This window comes from Thamnophis elegans, chromosome 15, assembly GCF_009769535.1.
Source record: "Thamnophis elegans isolate rThaEle1 chromosome 15, rThaEle1.pri, whole genome shotgun sequence".
NCBI classification, from domain to species: Eukaryota; Metazoa; Chordata; class Lepidosauria; order Squamata; family Colubridae; genus Thamnophis; species Thamnophis elegans.
The window spans coordinates 45,141,142-45,160,599 of NC_045555.1; the positions used below are offsets into that span (position 1 = coordinate 45,141,142).

Genomic DNA, 19,458 nt, shown 5'->3' on the forward strand with positions numbered 1-19,458 from the left:
GGTAAAAATGGGGCCCAAAAACTGATCAGGAGAAAAATAAATATATTCTTCTCCTGATTTAAATACTTTACTTCCTATATATTGCTTTAAGTCCACAGTTCCAGATTTTATTTTTGCCAAACCAAATATCTTTTAAGAAGATTTGCCAATAGCAGAGGCAGTAAAAGAAAGGGAAGGAGACAAAATGTGAAAGAGAATAGAATAGAATAACAGAGTTGGAAGGGACCTTGGAGGTCTTCTAGTCCAACCCCCTGCTTAGGCAGGAAGCCCTGTACCGTTTCAGACAAATTGTTGTCCAATCTCTTCTTAAAAACTTCCAGTGTTGGAGCATTCACAACCTCTGGAGGCAAGTTGTTCCACGGATTAATTGTTCTAATTGTCAGGAAATTTCTCCTTAGTTCTAAGTTGCTTCTGTCCTTCATTAGTTTCCACCCATTGCTTCTTGTTCTCAGGTGCTTTGGAGAATAGCTTGACTCCCTCTTCTTTGTGGCAGTCCCTGAGATATAGGAACACTGCTGCCATGTCTCAACTAGAGATTCTTCTAGAAGAATCTAGAACAACAACATAAAGCCCATGTAAGTGTCAAGAAGTGACCCAAATGTGTACAAGGGTTCAAAGAGTTGTATTTCCCCTATTTTTTAAATAACAACAACAAAACCCTTAGGATTACTAATAGGAGCAGCTACATTTAGCTGAAATAAGGAAGAGAAGAGCAGAAGGAGGCAGGGCATTTTCTAAAATAATGCCGTTTCCAATAGAAATAATAGTGCAGAACATTAAATTTAGTACAATAAACCTTTTCATGCCCTTCCATCCATTTCAGATGCCGCTTTTAAACAGTAAAAACAAGCAGCTTAACGTAACATAATGCGTGGCACGACAAAACCGCACTCGACTAAAGCGCGCCCGAATAAATCGCGTCGCTGACGTCATCAACAGGGCGACAACAGCGAGCGCGGAGAAAGGAGGGCGCTTTAAATAGCGCTTTGAAAGCAAGCCGATTCAAGTTAAGGTAAGGGTTAGGTTTAGGGTTAGGGTTAGGTTTAGGGTTAGGTTTAGGGTTAGGTTAAGGGTTAGGGTTAGGATTAGGGTTAGGTTAAGGGTTAGGTTTAGGGTTAGGTTAAGGGTTAGGGTTAGGGTTAGGTTAAGGGTTAGGTTAAGGGTTAGGTTAAGGGTTAGGTTTAGGGTTAGGTTAAGGGTTAGGGTTAGGGTTAGGTTAAGGGTTAGGGTTAGGTTAAGGGTTAGGTTAAGGGTTAGGTTTAGGTTTAGGTTTAGGGTTAGGGTTAGGGTTAGGTTAAGGGTTAGGGTTAGGGTTAGGTTAAGGGTTAGGGTTAGGTTAAGGGTTAGGGTTAGGGTTAGGTTAAGGGTTAGGTTTAGGTTTAGGTGTTAATTTTAGGTTTAGCGTTTACAGCGTGCTTCTGTCTCCGCGCTGTTGTCGCCCTGTGATGACGTCAGCTACGCGGTTTCGTCGAGCGCGCTTTAGTCGAACGCGGTTTTGTGGTGGAACCAACATAATGGATAGAAAATGTACTGGTTTTTAATGAGAATTGTTAGGTACTTATGGACCCTTCCCCAAATTGGGTGTTTTGAAGATATTAGACTTTAATTCTCAGCGGTGGTCACGCTGGCTGAGAGGTCTGGGAGTTTTGATACGTACAATTATAGGGTAGGGAAGCTTGGTTTAGGGTGATATAGGAACCTTCCATTACTGGTTTAATGTTTTGCACGTGGTTCACCATTCCTTGTTTATAAAATTGCAGTGTTGGAAGAAACGTCCTTCTGGGTTCGGCTCCAAGTGGGGAAGAAGACACTGGAGACATGGAGGCTGCTTGGAAAGATGGTTTATTGTTGGACGGGGCCACATGGCTTGAGCCCTGAACAGAAAAGGTGATCACGTGCTTCAATGTTGGTGGAGAAGAAGAGAAGGGCTGAGGGAGGGGCTTGCTAGGCTTCTTATAACCTGTTCAGTCCCACCTCTCTGTTTCCTGTTCCTGTGTAAGAAATGTATTCTGATTGGTTGTCAGACTCCCATGGGCCCATGCAGGGGGCTACTCTCTAGGCTGTTTTGAATCCAGGTATAGATGAGTTCTCAGATGCCATGTGGAGAGTTGAGTAATATCCCTTCCCCCTGCAGCTGCAGTGGGGAAGTCTTTATTATGTAAAGTGGGCTAGCCTGGCCTTCTCAATGGCCTATTGACAAAGTAGGGATGGGCAGGAAGCTACAGGCAACTATTCTGTCTTTTAAAGCATGTTTCTTTCTTTTCACATCCAGAGAAATATTCTGCCTTTTCAATATTTCCTAGGATATTTCATTTTTCTGGGAGAGGGCTGGATGATAACTTCCCACAGCAGCATTTTATTAAAGCTTGGAAAGAAAGACAGGCAATTTAAATACACTCTGGGAGGGAGCAGAAAGCTAGTGGGAAATGTGAACTCTGCTCTCCTTATTCCTAGTTCAACACTCCAATCCCAAATCCAGCATTTACACAGAAAATCCTAATTTTGGCTACCATGCCCAGAGGGCCCTCAGCAATACTGTAGAATATTAAATCTCCCCTATTTCAAGCAATGCTCTCCCAACCCCACAATGCCTTAGCTAACTTTGTAGGTTGTGTGTTTTGAGTTTCAAGCTTGGTTGAGCATTGCTTCCTCCCAGGTGGCCCTGTGGTGAGATGGGTAAAGGGCTAATACTATCATGCCTTAATCCCATCACTCTGGAGCTGAAGGGGAGAAATCTGCGTTATGTAGAATAGACTGAAACAGGCCTTTTAATGGCCCATTGACAAAGGTGGGCGCTATTGAGTCTGTTTCCTACCTAAAAACATGTTTCTCCATTTTCTTATCCAGGGAAATATAACATTCTGCCTTTTTCAATATTTCCCAGGATATTTCATTTTTCTAGGAAAGGGGTGGGTTTTAACTTCCTACAGTGTTGTTTTGTTTTCTTTCTCATAACCCTATTTTTTTCTTGAACACAGTCCTCCTGTTCCCACAAAGGGGTGTCTGATGGTGCGGGGGTATCAAAGCAGTAGAAGCTCCATTCTTTATTTGTAGGTGACATACTCATATAGGAAGCTTGAATATAGCAATAGCAGTTAGACTTATATACCGCTTCATAGGGCTTTCAGCCCTCTCTAAGCGGTTTACAGAGTCAGCATATCCGCCCCCAACAATCCGGGTCCTCATTTCACCCACCTCGGAAGGATGGAAGGCTGAGTCAACCTTTGAGCCGGTGAGATTTGAACCGCCGAACTGCAGCTAGCAGTCAGCTGAAGTGGTCTGCAGTACTGCACCCTAACCACTGCGCCACCTTGACTTTTTTGACATGTTCCTTCTTCAGCTTCTTTTAACTGCTTCTCCAAATGGCCCAACTATATTTCAGAGCAGTGTTTCTCAACCTTAGCAGTGGGAAGATGCGTGGACTTCAACTCCCAGAAATCCTCAGCTGGCCTGCTGGAGGAATTCTGGGAGTTGAAGTTCCCGCATCTTCCCATTGCCAAGGTTGAGATACACTGCTCTAGAGATGCAGAGATGTTGTTTTGTCTGCTTCTAATACTTTCTCCTCCCTGCATGTTGGTTTTTAACAGTATAAGCTCCTTCAGGTTGGATGGTCTCCTTTAATGTATCTTTCTCAATGCTCTATAAAGTGGGATCCATGCAAAAATGATGCACAAAGAAAAACCATGAAATATTTGCAACTTAAGTGTTGCAAATATCAAAATACCAAGTTGTGAGAGAATGTTGCTTCAGGACACCAGGAGTTTTTATTGTGGGTTTCTGTTGTATTTTGTTTATGAGCCATCATGTGTTTCATAATGTGGGCATAAATACAAGCATTTTAAATATAAATGCATACATTTATTCCCTCCTTCCACTTTTGCCCCAAAAAGTAAAGGGGAGGAACGGGAAGGAGAGAAGGGAAAGGAGAGGAGGAAGGAAGGAAGGAGAGAAGAAAGAGAAGAAAGGGGGGTAGGAAGGAGGGAGGGAAGGAGGGAAGGAAGGAGAGAAGAAAGGAGGGAAGAAAGGAGGGAAGGAAGGAGGGAATGTAGGAGAGAAGGAAGGGGGGAAGGAAGGAGGAAAGGAAGGGGGAAAGGAAGGAGAGAAGGAGGGAAGGAAGGAAAGAGGGAAGGAAGGAGGGAAGGAGAGGAGGAAAGGGGAAGGAGGGAGGGAAGGAAGGAGGGAAGGAGGGAAGGAAGGAGAGAAGAAAGGAGGGAAGGGAGGAGGAAAGGAAGGAGAGAAGAAAGGAGGGAAGGAAGGAGGGAATGTAGGAGAGAAGGAAGGGGGGAAGGAAGGAGGAAAGGAAGGGGGAAAGGAAGGAGAGAAGGAGGGAAGGAAGGAAGGAGGGAAGGAAGGAGGGAAGGAAGGGGAGAAGAAAGGAGGGAAGGGAGGAGGAAAGGAAGGAGAGAAGAAAGGAGGGAAGGAAGGAGGCAATGTAGGAGAGAAGGAAGGGGGGAAGGAAGGAGGAAAGGAAGGGGGAAAGGAAGGAGAGAAGGAGGGAAGGAAGGAAGGAGGGAAGGAAGGAGGGAAGGAGAGAAGGAGGAAAGGGGAAGGAGGGAGGGAAGGAAGGAGGGAAGGAAGGGGAGTAGGAGAGAAGAAACGAGGGAAGGAAAGAGGGAGGGAGGGAAGAAGAGGTAGGACCGTTGTAAGGTAAGATGGGTCTATGGGATGTTAAGAAAGCAATCTTCAAGTATATTGTCAACTGTAGGGAAAAATGGTTATAAATACATATTATTAATAACAGTTATGAGATCATATAATTGTGAATGTATATATGAAATTGATAAGATTAAAAAAAAAAACACCAAAAAGTTACTCTATATGACTCCCGTGCCCAATTTTCCAATTTAAAGTTTTATTTCTTCCATCTTCTATTCAAAGTCCTATAAGAGTAATAATGCAGGCGATTTAATATTCCAATAATTTTTTTTCTGCCTTTATCCTGTTCAGGTTTCACCAAGTCTATTCCCAAAGAAAATCAATTTTTCTTGGAGAAGGCTTAGTATTTATCTCCCGCCACAGACGTAAAATTTCACTCAGGTCCTTCAACTCTCCCAACCCACTTTTTTGGAAATGGGTCAAGTCCGTAAAATGATACGCCGAAATGGATGACTTACTGCTGAATCTTAGGAGTATGCCAGGTGGCATTGTCAATGGATACACTGAAAGATGAATGAAAAGTGAGCATTCAACGTATAATAAAAAATCCTTTTACTGCAGCAATAAAGAAGTCTACGGTTTTTCACCTACCTTTTAAGACAGTAATAAAAATGACTGAGCTTGGCCATGAAAACAAAACCAAAAACGTTGACTAAATTGTCTACTGTTCTGGAAAATGAAGAAATCAGGGGATGCAGTGAAAATACTGCTACCAAAAATAAAAAAAAAACATTCCACAATGAAGATGGAGCAATCTGCATTTTATTCCATGGGCCAAGGTGGCGCAGTGGTTAAATGCAGCACTGCAGGCTACTGCTAGATCAGCAGTTCAGCGGTTCAAATCTCACCGGCTCAGGGTTGACTCAGCCTTCCATCCTTCCGAGGTGGGTAAAATGAGGACCCGGATTGTTGTTGGGGGCGATATGCTGACTCTCTGTAAACCGCTTAGAGAGGCCTGAAAGGCCTATGAAGCGGTATATAAGTCTACTGCTATATTGCTATATTGCTATATTCCAAGGGTTGCTAACTTTCTGATGACAAATAATCATTCCTCAGATGCCAAGTAGTAATGTTGAATGTTGAATGTTGATTTTATTTATATGCTGCCCTTTTCCCCCGAAGGGAACTCAGGGCGGCTCACAATTCAAATCAGGGAAGGAGGGGTACAGACAGAAAATAAAAAGATGAAACATAACAATGCATAATTTAAAAACACACAACAGTCATACCATTCGAGGGGGGGGGCAAAAGCTCTTTAGCCCCAGGCCTGTCGGAACAGCCAGGTTTTAAGGGCTTTGCGGAAGGCCTGGAGGGTGGTGAGGGTTCGAATCTCCACGGGGAGCTCATTCCAGAGGGTCGGAGCAGCCACAGAGAAGGCTCTCCTCCGGGTAGTCGCCAGTCGGCATTGGCCGGCGGATGGAATTCGGAGGAGGCCTAATCTGTGGGATCTAATTGGTCTGTTGGAGGTAATTGGCAGCAGGCGGTCTCTCAAGTACCCAGGTCCAATACCATGAAGGGCTTTATAAGTGACGACTAGCACCTTGAAGCGTATCCGAAGACCAATAGGCAGCCAGTGCAGCTCGCGGAGGATAGGTGTTACGTGGGTGAACCGAGGTGCACCCACGATCGCTTGCGCGGCTACATTCTGGACAAGCTGAAGTCTCCGAATGCTCTTCAAGGGCTGCCCCATGTAGAGCACGTTGCAGTAGTCCAGTCCGATCTCCGTTTCTTAACCGAGGGAGCCAGTGTTGTCGGAAGGCATTTCGTGGTCATGTGGCCAGCATGGCTATACACCAAGGAGCTCAGAACACTGTTACCTTCCCTCCAAAGTGATACCTTTTTTTTGTGACTCAGCAGCAGTCTTCTGTGAGTCTTTTCAGAATGCAAGATTAACGATAGCAGCTGGGGCTCGTTAGTGGGGTTTTGGAGATAAAAGGACGGATGGTGCCACGCCCTGGTTGCAGGAGTCAACGTTCCTTGGTTCGTTCAACATTGATTGATCAGCAGTCGTGGTTTGTGTAAGATACACTTGGAGAAGTGCTTTGTTTTCTGTAACCCTGATTCAAGGATACACTTGGAGAAGTGCATTGCGTTGTAAGAGTTTTTGTTTGGTACTCTGTTATCTGGTCAGAGACTGTATTTATGTTATTTTTGGGCTCGCAGCCAGTCTGAGCCGAGAACTGATAAAGAGAGTTCCTTTTAAGTTGTTTGCCTGTCGTCTGTTTAACGAGCAGAGAAGGGGGGACAGAACACCTATTTATCTACTCATATTTGCATGCTTTCGAACTGCTAGGTGGGCGGGAGCTGAGGCGAGTAACAGGAGCTCGCCCTATCGCGTGGGTCTCGAACCTGGACTGTCAGCTTTTCAGCTGATGAGCTCCCGCTGAGCCAGCAGTAGTGGTCGTGAGTCTCCTTAAAAAAAAATTGTCTCTTCCATTCAGGTTGGTCTTCTTTCTCTTGTAGTTTTCCAAAATCATCTTGTCAATTAGAATTTGATCTTTTACCCCTCTGCTGTTTGGATGGTTTTCTTTCTGCTCAAGTGGAACAAGCTTATTTTCAAGTACCGTGTTTCCTCCCGCCAAAAGACCCACCAAATAAGTACTTGGTCTTATTTTCAGGGAGGTCTTATTATTTTTGAGATGATGGAGGCGGCGAGCGTGGTCAAACTAGCCAGATGTTTCAACCCAAAAAATCATGCAGTACACCTTTACCTGGTGCTGACCAATTCTTAACCTTCCTTGTCTTTTTATCCACCATTTCTATTGTCCCTACAAATTCTTTCATTTCAGCTCCTTTTTTCACTTCTCCACTTTCTTAATCCAACGCATTATTTCATTGCTCTGCCCAGCGCTGCACTGTTTCTTCTTCGTCATATGAAATGCCATCAGAAATTGACTCTCCAAATATCAAGTATCAAGATATTGCAATGGAGTTAGGGATGAGAGGGATGAAAGGAAAAGGACACAAGGAAACCAGATGGGAGGGAAGAGTGTCATCAGCAATCCAGATGGCTGAACACCTCTGAAATTCCAGGGAAAATTGACCTGGGAGAAAAGACTAGAAGGATTGCCAGCCTTGCTATTTTATTGTATTTATTTTTATTTAGCTAGTTTGGGGTTCTGTTAAGATACAGCCTGTTGTGTCTTAAAATGGCTTCTAGTGTACTGCCATCAAATGGCTTCTACTGTACAGCACAATGGAGTTGCCATGGTAACGGCTTCTCAGTACTCCACAAGGGGCTCCCTCTGGTAAGGGGGGAAAGCCAATATTATAAATTACGTTTGGTCCGGACATTTTCAACAAAATCAGGGCTTTTCCTGTCTAATACAGGATTAGTATAAATAAATACCCGGGCAATGCTGGGTTATCAGCTAGTAAAGCAATAAAAACATTATCTCTGCTCAGTTGCCAGAGCCCCTGATGAAAAAACCAATAATTCCACCATTTGGCACACCATCATGTGTTCATTTTGCCCTTCCTTGAAGTCAATCCAGAATTCTCCTTAAGAAATCTACTCTGAGTGTTCAATAAACTAGGATTCCTTTCCAAAGGGGAAACCAATCACTCACATCTGAAAACCATTCTCGTCCACAGAGAGCAAAGCAATTCTATGAATATCCTCTTGCTGCAAAAAATAAAATAAAAAATAGAGATAGCTCTTGACTTACCACCAAAGTTAGGGAGCAAAGTTACAGTGGACCTACTTTGGGGCTAGTTACAAGCCAGATTCAAAGTTCCGAAGGTTGTCCCCCCCCCGTCCTCGCCCCATCCCCGCAATCACATGTCTGAAATTTGGGTGCTTGACAAACATAGTCCCATTCATTGTTGTTTGCAACATCCTGCTGGTCATGTGATTATGTTTTATGATGGTTTTGCACTTACCCCAGTTTTCAGCAAAATCACTTCCATAGTAAACTGTTCTGACCCCCCTTCTTCGCTTGATCACAGACGACAGTCAGACAGACTTAAAAGGAAATAACTTTATCAGTCCTGGCTTCCGCTGGCTGCGAGCCCAAAATAAACATAAATAATGTCTCTGGCAAGAAGATAACAGAATGCCAAAACAAAGATCTCTTACGGCCAAACCAGGTGTACAGAAAGAAAGCAAATCACTTCTCCAAGTGTCTCTTTGATTCAGGGTTACAGAAAGCAAATCACTTATCCAAGTGCCTCTCACAAACAAACCACGACCGATGAACGACGAACCACAAACGAACGAATGAACGTTGACTTCTGCAACCAGGGCGTGGCACCATCAGTCCTTTTATCTCCGGAAGACCACACTAACGAGCCCCAGCTGCATTGTTATTCCTGCATCCCGACTCAACTCACAGCAAACATCTGCTGAGTCACAACAGTAAACCATTGACTTGTTTAACAACTATGATATTTGCTTAACTGACCGATCTGTTTTACAACCACCACAACTTATGATCATAGTGGGGAGGCTCCATTATTGTTGTAACATGAGGGCTACCTGTATATAAATCCTTACGACCAAGAGAAGTTCCTATTTATTTTCATAGATGAACATTTGATCCCAACAAGGACTTTCCCAAAGAGAAAAGCTTTGGTTTTCATGCAGATCCCATTAATATGAACATGAAACACATTCATTCATGTTCCCCGGCCTTCGCCTACAATATAATTGGTCCAACTTCTGCTGGATTGTTAGCTTCCAATTATTGATGGTATTTTATCTTTCAGCTTGCCAGGATCATCTTGCTGTTCCTTAATTGGAAATTGGTACAGAGCATTCCTGCTACCAAAAATGAAATTAGCCTCCGTAATTATTATGCTTTTTTAAAAAAGAAAAGAAAAAAGAAAAGAAAAAAGAAAAGAAAAAAGAAAAGAAAAAAGAAAAGAAAAAAGAAAAGAAAAAAGAAAAAAAAGAAAAGAAAAAAGAAAAGAAAAAAGAAAAGAAAAAAGAAAAGAAAGAAAGTTGAGGGATTTAGATGAAAAAGTGGAAGGATAAAGTAAAAAGTTATCCTGGGCATTATAGATGACAGCAAATTCATAAGCAATGTGAATTGCTGATTAATGGATGCGGACATATTGAATAAACGGGGGGAAATATGACATTGAACGGTGACATTTCTAATTGATTAGAAAAATATACTGATCTAAAAATTCCAGCAATTTTGTAGAGGATTGAAAATCTCTCAAATTTGTAGAATTTTATTCAAGAGTTAAATAATGAAATGCATAAATCTGTTGATTATAGCTTCACTTTTTCATTTCTTCGTATGTACATTTAGTTCATCCTATTAAAACAAAATTCGCGCGCGCACGCGTGCGCACACACACACACTCTACATGTATCTACAAATTTTTGTTTTCATTTTTTCTTAAAATTGTAATCCTGCACGCACACACACACACACACACACACACACACACACCTACACTGTTCATTTTGCTCAACTGAATTGCAGAATTCAGAGGCCTTCAAATTTTAAAGAATAATTGTGCTTTGATTTGCACATTGCTTTGAACATGCAAAATTAGATATGAATCAAATAAATTTCTCTTGCACCTGTTGTTAGCTATGAAAAAATAGGATATTTGGAATATATAGGTTCCTCTAATGTCATGCCAATCTTTCTGACCTGCTTCCATCCTTTGGTTTCACTGCAGTTAATCTGAATGCGTAGAGTTGCATCTCATCACACCTCCCGCCCAAAAGGAGGAGTGGAAGAAGAAAGAGCAGACACATTAGGGGATCAAATGGAATCAGAGGGTGTTGACAGCCAGTTGACACCCCCAGGGAGATGTCCAACTGCAGCAGGTCCAGAGGTGGGTTCCTACCATTTTGCACCTATTCGGTAGAACCGATTCGTCAAATCTACCAAACCGGTTAGAAGAGGTTCCACCAGTGGACCCGGAAAGCAGGCCACACCTACAGAAGAGGTTCCAAAAAAATTTGAAACCCACCACTGGCAAGGATCTTGTAACTTGACAGCTTTAAGGCTTGCATGCTTCAATGCCAGAGTTTCTGAATAGCTACTTGGACTGACCTAAGTACTAATTCATAATTTCATATCCGGTCACATGGGCGGCAAGCCACTCCCACCCGGTCACATGGGTGGCAAGCCACTCCCACAAAGGAGGCCACACCCACAGAGTAGGTTCCAACAATTTTTGAAACCCACCACTGGGCAGGTCACACCAAATAAATATTGAATAAACAGAAATGAATAAACCAAAGATATTTGGCTGATCTCAATTACTCACTTCCAACCTCATGGGTCATCTCCCAAATCTGCAAAAGAGAAGTGACAGTATGTACTGAAAATGTTCATAGTTGGCTGTTCTGACACCCACCCACCCCCTTGCACGGCTCGTTAACAAACGCAGGCAGGCAACTTAAAAAGAACTTTTCTTTATCAGTTTACAGTTCAAACTGGCTTCGAGCCCAGAAAATAACATAAACATAAATCTCCGATAAGAATTCAAAACAAAAGCTCTTACAAATGCTGCAGTTCTTCCACAGTCTTCAAGTTTACATGAAACACCAAAGCACTTGTCCAAGTGTAACAGGCATAAATCACAATTAGTAATCAAACAATCTTTTACCAAACACGGAACACACGAAGGAACGTTTGACTCCAGCGCCTGGGGCGTGGCAGCATCCGTCCTTTTATCTCCAAACTTGCCTCAAACCCGCCCCCAGCTGCATAATGAATCTTGTATCCCGAAAGAACTCTCAGCAAAACTGCTGAGTCACAAAAGTTGGCAGTCTGGATGGAGCAAATCAGCTATCCCAGATTCCTCCTCACGAGAAAAGAAAAATCGGGGACTATTTTGAGCAAAGGAGAATTTCAATTCTTATAGTCTCAGCAAAGCAACACAGCACATAAACAATTAATGTTGAAGTTGTAGTAGAATTTTTGGATTTGGATTTTATTTCATTTATATGCCGCCCTTTTCCCCGAAGGGGACTCAGGGCGGCTCACAATCCAAGTCAGGGAAGGGGGGTACAAACAGGAAATAAAAAAGACGAAACATAACAATACATAATTTAAAAACACACAACAGTCATACCATTCGAGGCGGGGGGCAACAGCTCTTTAGCCCCAGGTCTGTCGGAACAGCCAGGTTTTAAGGGCTTTGTGGAAGGCCTGGAGGGTGGTGAGGATTCGAATCTCCACGGGGAGCTCATTCCAGAGGGTCGGAGCAGCCACAGAGAAGGCCCTCCTCCGGGTAGTCGCCAGTCGGCATTGGCCGGCGGATGGAATTCAGAGGAGGCGTAATCTGTGGGATCTAATCGGTCTGTTGGAGGTAATTGGCAGCAGGCGGTCTCTCAAGTACCCAGGTCCAATACCATGAAGGGCTTTATAAGTGACGACTAGCGCCTTGAAGTGTATCCGAAGACCAATAGGGAGCCAGTGCAACTCGCGGAGGATAGGTGTTACGTGGGTGAACCGAGGTGCACCCATGATCGCTCGCGCGGCTGCATTCTGGACAAGCTGAAGTCTCCGAATGCTCTTCAAGGGCTGCCTTGAAGAGCCACTCAATTAACCTGCTTATCTGTACTTGGTAAATTCCATGTGGCTTATCTGCAATACCTTTCATATATATCAAAGTGAGACACCTGATAATTTAATATCCAAATTAAATTTTAGGTAGGTAAGGAATGTCTAAGGAAAGGAAGGCTTTTGATCTCTTTTATGAGAAGACAAAGCTGCTTTTTGAAGTGGGTCAAAAATATTTAGGGCACGGTCCTATAAAAAATATGTTATGAAATAGCTGCAGAACAGTTTTACGAAGATAAAAAGAAAATCTGAAGTTCATTAAGAACAGCTAACTTTGGTGTGTTAATTGGAGTTAGTTGGAATTGTTTGGGTCTAAAACAGTGGTGGGTTTGTACCAGGGGTGGGTTTCAACCGGTTCGCGGCGGTCCCCACGAACCGGTTGGTCGGCGAACCCGGAAGTAACTAACTTCCGGGAACGGCGAAGAGCGCACCCGCCCGCCCGCGCTCCTTACCCGGTTTTGACGAGTTCTGCACTTCCACAAACAAAGTTTCTCCCTTTTCATATCCAAAAGAAATATTCTGCCTTTTCAATATTTCCTAGGATATTTCATTTTTCTGGGAGAGGGCTGGGTGATAACTTCCTACACTGCAATACGAAGTCCGTTGGCTTCATAGTTGGAGCAAATTTGCCATTTGTTGAATGAATATTTCCTTGAAAATCCTGCAGAGGGCAATGATGCATATTTGGAGCACAACACAACGCTGAACATCATCAACATTGCTCTCCAGCTTAATCAGATTAATTTGTAATTTGTCTTATGGGTAAGACAGATTCCCTTTAATATTCCATTTAATATTAATAACAGACTGTGTGACATGTGCCTATATGATTTCAGCCACACACAAAAAATCTTCCCAATGTGGAAATCAGTAACTTATCTTGGCAAGTTCACATAGAAATAAAAAATAGAACTATAGCTGAGGATTGAGGAAGTTGTAAACACCACTTTGGTGGTATAATTGTAGAGCATCAAGAGTTACTTTTGGGCGACTCATGGGGGAAAAATGATCAAAGGGGGAGAATTTGAAGTCACCAGATTGGTACAAAGACTGTCTCTTTTAGACAGAAAATAAAGTTTAACATATTAATTTTCTTGGCCCTGGCTCTTACACAAGCATCAGCATATTCCATTGGATAAAAGAATCAAAGAATATTTCCTAAAATGTCTCAACCAGAAATATATGTGTGTGTGCATATACATTCAAATCAATATTGATATCTGGTGATTTGCCTGGATTAGTTCCGGGAGTTTTCTTGGCAAGATTTCAGAAGTGTTGTTCATCGTCTTCTTACTAGGGTTAAGAGAGAGCGACTGGCCCGTGGTCACTCCGCTGGCTTTGTTTCTAAAGTAGAACTAGAAATCCCTCTCTCCCAGTTTCTAGTTTGATAGCTTAACTACTACACCAAATTGGCTCTCAACTGAAAATATAGCAATAGCAATAGCAGTTAGACTTATATACCGCTTTATAGGGCTTTCAGCCCTCTCTAAGCGGTTTACGGAGTCAGCATATTGCCCCCAACAACAATCCGGGTCCTCATTTTACCCACCTCGGAAGGATGGAAGGCTGAGTCAACCCTGAGCCGGTGAGATTTGAACAGCCGAACTGCTGAACTGCAGTCAGCTGAAGTAGCCTGCAGTGCTGCACTCTAACCACTGCGCCACCTCGGCTCTTTGAGAAAGAAGAAATAATTCCAAATCACAGAGATGTATTATTGCAAGGAAAGCAGCAAAGTCTACGATCGGCATGTAATTTTTGTCCAGGAATCGACTCTATTGCTCTGGATATCACTATCAGTAGTTAACACCACATACTTCACCATTCTGCTTTTATCTTTAATTAGCCTCATGCCATGTTTTGAATGTAGGATTGTTAGATATTCTCTCCCCCCCCCCCCCCCCATGACAGTGGTTTCCACCTAGGTCCTCTGTTCAGCCAGAGCTGGCTGGAGAATTCTGGGAGTTGAAGTCCACAAGTCTTAAAGTTGCCAAGTTTGGGAACCACTAGCTATAAGGAACCCTTTGCTCTTCAAATTCCTGAGCAACTTATTAGGAAAAAAAGGTTTTGGCTTACTACTGCAAAAGTTCTGGCTAGAAAAAAATGAACAAACACAATTGCAAGAAAGAATGGCATTGCGACACTTTAAAGAATAGACCACAGCCCACCAGTTTCTTCATAACTGGCAGAAGTCACAGGTCTGTGAAGCCAGTACGAAATAATGAGGACATTCATTATTTCTCAATTTCCTCTCACAGACTTTGTGAATGAATCCAACGCGTGGTCATTAAAAAAAACACACACACACACACACACAATCTGGCAGCATCAATTAAAAACCACATCTCCAAATGGAATAAATTTAGTAAGTCCCAGAGATATTTTCATCTTCCTCCTTCTTTCTACACTCTTGCGTGCTGCTTCCTGTTCTTATCTATATCTCATGCTGCTGCATTCTATTTCCTGGTGTGCGGCTGTTGGTTTTTTTCTTCACAATGTTATTTTTATTTTATCTGCATGCTCAAAACTGCATCTACCTATTTTCCAGTCTCAAAGCTATGGGATTTTTTTTGGGAATACATTTAAAACAAAATGAGAAAAACATTTCACCATATTACATAGAACAGTGGTGGTGAATCTTTTTTCTCATGGCGTGCCAAAATTGTGCCTGCGTGTCCTATCACCCATATATGTGTGCCCACACCAATTCAATCCTCCCCCCCCCCCAACTGCACATGCACGCGTAACCACCACCCATGCACGACCGCTCCTCAGACTTTGGAAACTTTCTTGAAGCCTGGGTAGGGTGAAAACAGCCTCTCCCGCATCCCGGAGGCCCTCCAGAAGCTGGAAACGGATAATTCCTAACTTCCAGTTGACTTGTTGGGACTGTTTTTCGCCCTCCCCAGTCTTCAGGAAAGCCTCCGGAGGCTGGGGAGGATGAAAAACAGGCCCAACGGGCCAACCAGAAGTTAGCAATAGCAATAGCAATAGCAGTTAGACTTATATACCGCTTCTTAGGGCTTTCAGCCCTCTCTAAGCGGTTTACAGAGTCAGCATATCGCCCCCACAGTCTGGTTCCTCATTTCACCCACCTCGGAAGGATGGAAGGCTGAGTCAACCTTTGAGCCGGTGAGATTTGAACCACTGAACTGCAGATAGCAGTCAGCTGAAGTGGCCTGCATTCATTCCTGAAGTTCATTCCTGAAGGCTTTCCGGAAGGATTTCCTGAAACCTGGGGAGAGTGAAAAATGATGAGCAACCGGAAGTTCAGGAATGAACTTCTGGTTGGCCTGTTGGGCCTGTTTTTCGCCCTCCCCACTTTCCGGAGGCTTTCCTGAAGCCTTGGGAGGGTGAAAACAGCCTCCCCTGGCGCTCCAGAAGGCCGGAACATGAATCTACCGGAGCTGAGTGCTGGCGTGCCAGCAAATATGTGCCAGAGATTCGCTATCATAGACATAGAACTTTGGCAAAACTCACAATAAAAAAAGTAACATTCAGGGACGTGCAGTCACTAGAGGCAGGGGAGGCGTGGCCTCACCAGTCATGAGGAAAAGGAAAGAATTTTAAAGATTTTTTTTAAAAATAATTAAAGCCAAGGTAGTTGCTGCCAGATTCACAGTGACTTGGAACAGTGCTTTGTGTTAACCATAGGAGGAGGCCAGAGAACTAGGGGCCTCTTTTGCATAAGGAATTTTTCGCCTTTTAAGAGTTAAGCAAGGGTTAACAAGCAAAAAATTCCTTATGTAAATGAGGCACATATTCTCTCGCCTCCTGTAGAGGGCATTTTTAGAGGCTTTTTAGAATTCTCTGGGAGCAACTAGCTCAGTCTGACTCAGACCTCTGGCCTTTCATGAGGGCAGGCAGAAGCAGAGTTGAAATCATCTCTGAAACAGCTGGAAAAGGTGCGTGTGTGGGGAGGGGGGAGGAATTCAAAAAGTTTGATCGGAAGGCAGCAGGGGAAGGGGAGGTATGGCAGAGGAGCTGCTTTCAAGCCTTTGGAAAATATATCCAATCCAACTTCTCTGTGTTTGTGTTTGAGAGTGAGTGAATGAGAGAGGGATCCAAGTTCTCTTTGTGCGTGTGTCTGTTTGAGAGAGGGGGGAGGGAGGGAGAGAGGGGGGAAGGAGGGGGAGGGAGAAGAAGAAAAAAGGGAAAACTTATTTTGCAAGGGGGAAAAATGCTGTCGCTTTAAATCGGAACTGAGCATGCCTGGCTGTGGAATTCTGGGAGTTGAAGTCCACCAGTGTAAAAAGCTGCCTCACCAGCCCTAAAGCTGACCGCACGTCACTGGTAACATTGATTGATTTGTGTGTCCTATTCTTTTCAACCAATCAAAGGAAGTATACTTAACTACTCCACTACGAAAATCGCAGAATTTGGCTGAGCTGAAAGCCTAGCGTTTGGCTCAAAGTCATCTTCTCAGCTTTCATGGCTGGTTCGGACTCGAGTTGAATTCTATTAGTAGCAAATGTTGCTGTTCAACCTATAGTTGAATTCTGTTAGTAGCAAAAGAAAATACAGGTAGTCCTTCACCTACGACCACGATTGAGCCCAACATTTCCCTTACTAAGTGAGACATCTGTTAAATAAAAATTTGCCCCATTTTATGACTTTTCTTGGTACCGTTCTTAGTGACGTGCCGTCAGCTCTATGGCACTTTTTAAACTTGTGGACTCCCAGAATTCCACAGCCAGGCATGCTCAGTTCTGATTTAAAGCGACGGCATTTTTCCCCCTTGCAAAATAACTTTTCCTTCATTTTTCTGGAAGAGGGCTGGATGATAACTTCCCACACCAGGATAATGTGATGCCCTTTTGTGATCCTCTGACAAGCAAAGACAAGGGGGAAGCCAGATTTACTTAACAACCGTGTGATTAACTTACCAACTGCTGTGATTCACTTAAGAACTACGGCAAGAAGAGTCATAAATAGGGGCAAAAGTCATTTAAGAACTGTCTCACTCGGCAACAGAAATTTTGGGCTCAATTTTGCTTGCAAGTAGAGGATTTCCTCTACTTGCCTAAAAATTATTGTCTTTAAACAAATGGGAAAAAAAATCAGAATTCAATAAAGATGTTTGCAAAAGTCTAAAAGAAAGGAAAAGGATGGGAAGGATAGGAGTGAAAAGTTAGATAAATGAATTGAAGGATGATTAAGCAACAATAAGAATGAAAGAGGAAGAGGGTTGACGAAACTACTTGAGTGTAAAAGAGAGTAATGATATGCACAGAACCATTTAAAAAAAATCTAGACAAAAGAGAGAGATGGCAAAAGTTTTCAAATAGGCCAGCTTGACTGCAAGAGTTAATTTGACAACTCCTCACTAAGTTAGGTTGCATTTCTGAAAAAGGCAATTTGAAAAAAAAATTGAAAAAGCTTTCTGCTTGAGTTTGCACTTGAATTATGTTTTGTGGTAAGACAGTTCTCCATGGGGGCCAAGGCAGCATATCAGCCCTTTCTTCAACTTCTCACTTTCACTTTTTTGAGCAAATCACTTCATTTTGAAGTTTCCTATTTTGAACTCAAAATAACGTGACTCTCTGCACAACAAATATGTATGTGTGCAAATATATATGTAACACACATATTTGATGATACACTGCTGTTTCCCACAGTTTTTTTAAAAAAATAAGGTGTGTGTGTGTGTGCATGTGTGTGCGTTTCAGTGGTGGGTTTCAAAAATTCATATTTATTTATTTGGAAATTTATATTGCCACCGATTAGCACATGGCGACTCAAGGCAGCTTACAAGAATGTAAGAATAATACAAGAATTTATCATCTCGGGATTAGCTAGTGCAGGAGAGGTTAGCTGTCATTTCATAGAGATGCAAATATATGAAAATTGTGATAAAAGGGAAGGGAAATTTTCAGCTGTCATTCAGATTCAGCCATAAAATGTTCCCCACCAAGCCCATGAATAATTTGAGAAAATGTCTTACCCTCTCCCTTGTCTGGTTCTGTTCGGAGTCATCTCAGTCTTGGTCTGAAATAAGATTAAGATTCTCAGAGTAAGGCAAACTATGTAAATATTCAAAGTTGCAGCAGATTTGCAATGAGTGGTCGAAAAGTCCACCAGAATAATGGGGAACTTCAGATGCTATGGAGTATGTAGTTCTAAAGGCAAGTGGCTAGATTTAGGATACAACCATTATATAGAAAACTATTAGGTAGAAATATTCAACACTGAATATAGTGATTGTCCAATGTGACCCGTCAAAACCGCGCTCGACTAAACCGCGCTCGACTAAACCGCACCCGATTAAACCGTGTCGCTGACGTCATCAACAGGGCGACAACAGCCAGCGCGGAGAAAGAAGGGCGCTTTAAATAGCGCTTTGAAAGCAAGCCGATTCAACTTAAGGTTAGGGTTAGGTTTAGGGTTAGCTTTAGGGTTAGGTTTAGGGTTAGGTTAAGGGTTAGGGTTAGGTTTAGGTTTAGGTTAAGGGTTAGGGTTAGGTTTAGGGTTAGGTTTAGGTTTAGGGTTAGGTTAAGGGTTAGGGTTAGGGTTAGGTTTAGGGTTAGGTTAAGGGTTAGGGTTAGGGTTAGGTTAAGGGTTAGGATTAGGATTAGGATTAGGGTTAGGTTAAGGGTTAGGTTTAGGTTTAGGTTTAGGGTTAGGTTTAGGGTTAGGTTTAGGGTTAGGTTAAGGGTTAGGGTTAGGTTTAGGGTTAGGTTAAGGGTTAGGGTTAGGGTTAGGTTAAGGGTTAGGATTAGGATTAGGGTTAGGTTAAGGGTTAGGTTTAGGTTTAGGTTTAGGTTTAGGGTTAGGTTTAGGGTTAGGTTTAGGGGGGTTAGGTTTAGGGTTAGGGGTTAATTTTAGGTTTAGGGTTTACAGCGTGCTTCTGTCTCCGCGCTGTTGTCGCCCTGTTGATGACGTCAGCGACGCGGTTTAGTCAGGCGCGGTTTAGTCGAGCGCGGTTTTGTGGGTGAACCATTGTCCAAGACAATCCTATATGCCCAATTAAAGGAAGAAAACAAAATAACACTGTAAATATAATGTTTAATCCATATCAGTGTTTCTTAGCCTTGAAAACTTTTAAGATATATGGATTTCAAACCCCAAAGTTCCCCATCCACCAAGCTAGATAGAGAATTCTGGGAATTAAAGTTCACATGTATTAAAGTTACTAAGGCTGAGAAACACTAGTCTGTATGTTCTTCATACTCTATGTAATACTAACAAGGCAAACAGGAAAGTAAAACAAAATTAAAGTTTCAGCAACTATACACCACAGTCTTATCTAAGAATTACAATACTTGAGCAA

At 42.8% G+C, this 19,458-nt stretch overlaps 1 long non-coding RNA gene across 3 annotated transcripts in view; it reads right to left on the bottom strand.

Moving 5' to 3' along the window:
* Positions 1-435: 435 nt before the first annotated feature.
* LOC116518298 overlaps positions 436-19,458 on the bottom strand; it is a 27,041-nt gene continuing 8,018 nt past the window's right edge. For 2 of the 3 annotated variants that reach the window (XR_004256541.1, XR_004256540.1), the window contains 2 exons: positions 18,133-18,176; positions 436-551 (listed from right to left, as the gene is read on the bottom strand). This is a non-coding gene — a long non-coding RNA (uncharacterized LOC116518298). Of the gene's footprint in view, positions 552-15,300; positions 15,424-18,132; positions 18,177-19,458 lie in introns of those variants that run through there. The other variant, XR_004256542.1, reaches the window with a different exon arrangement.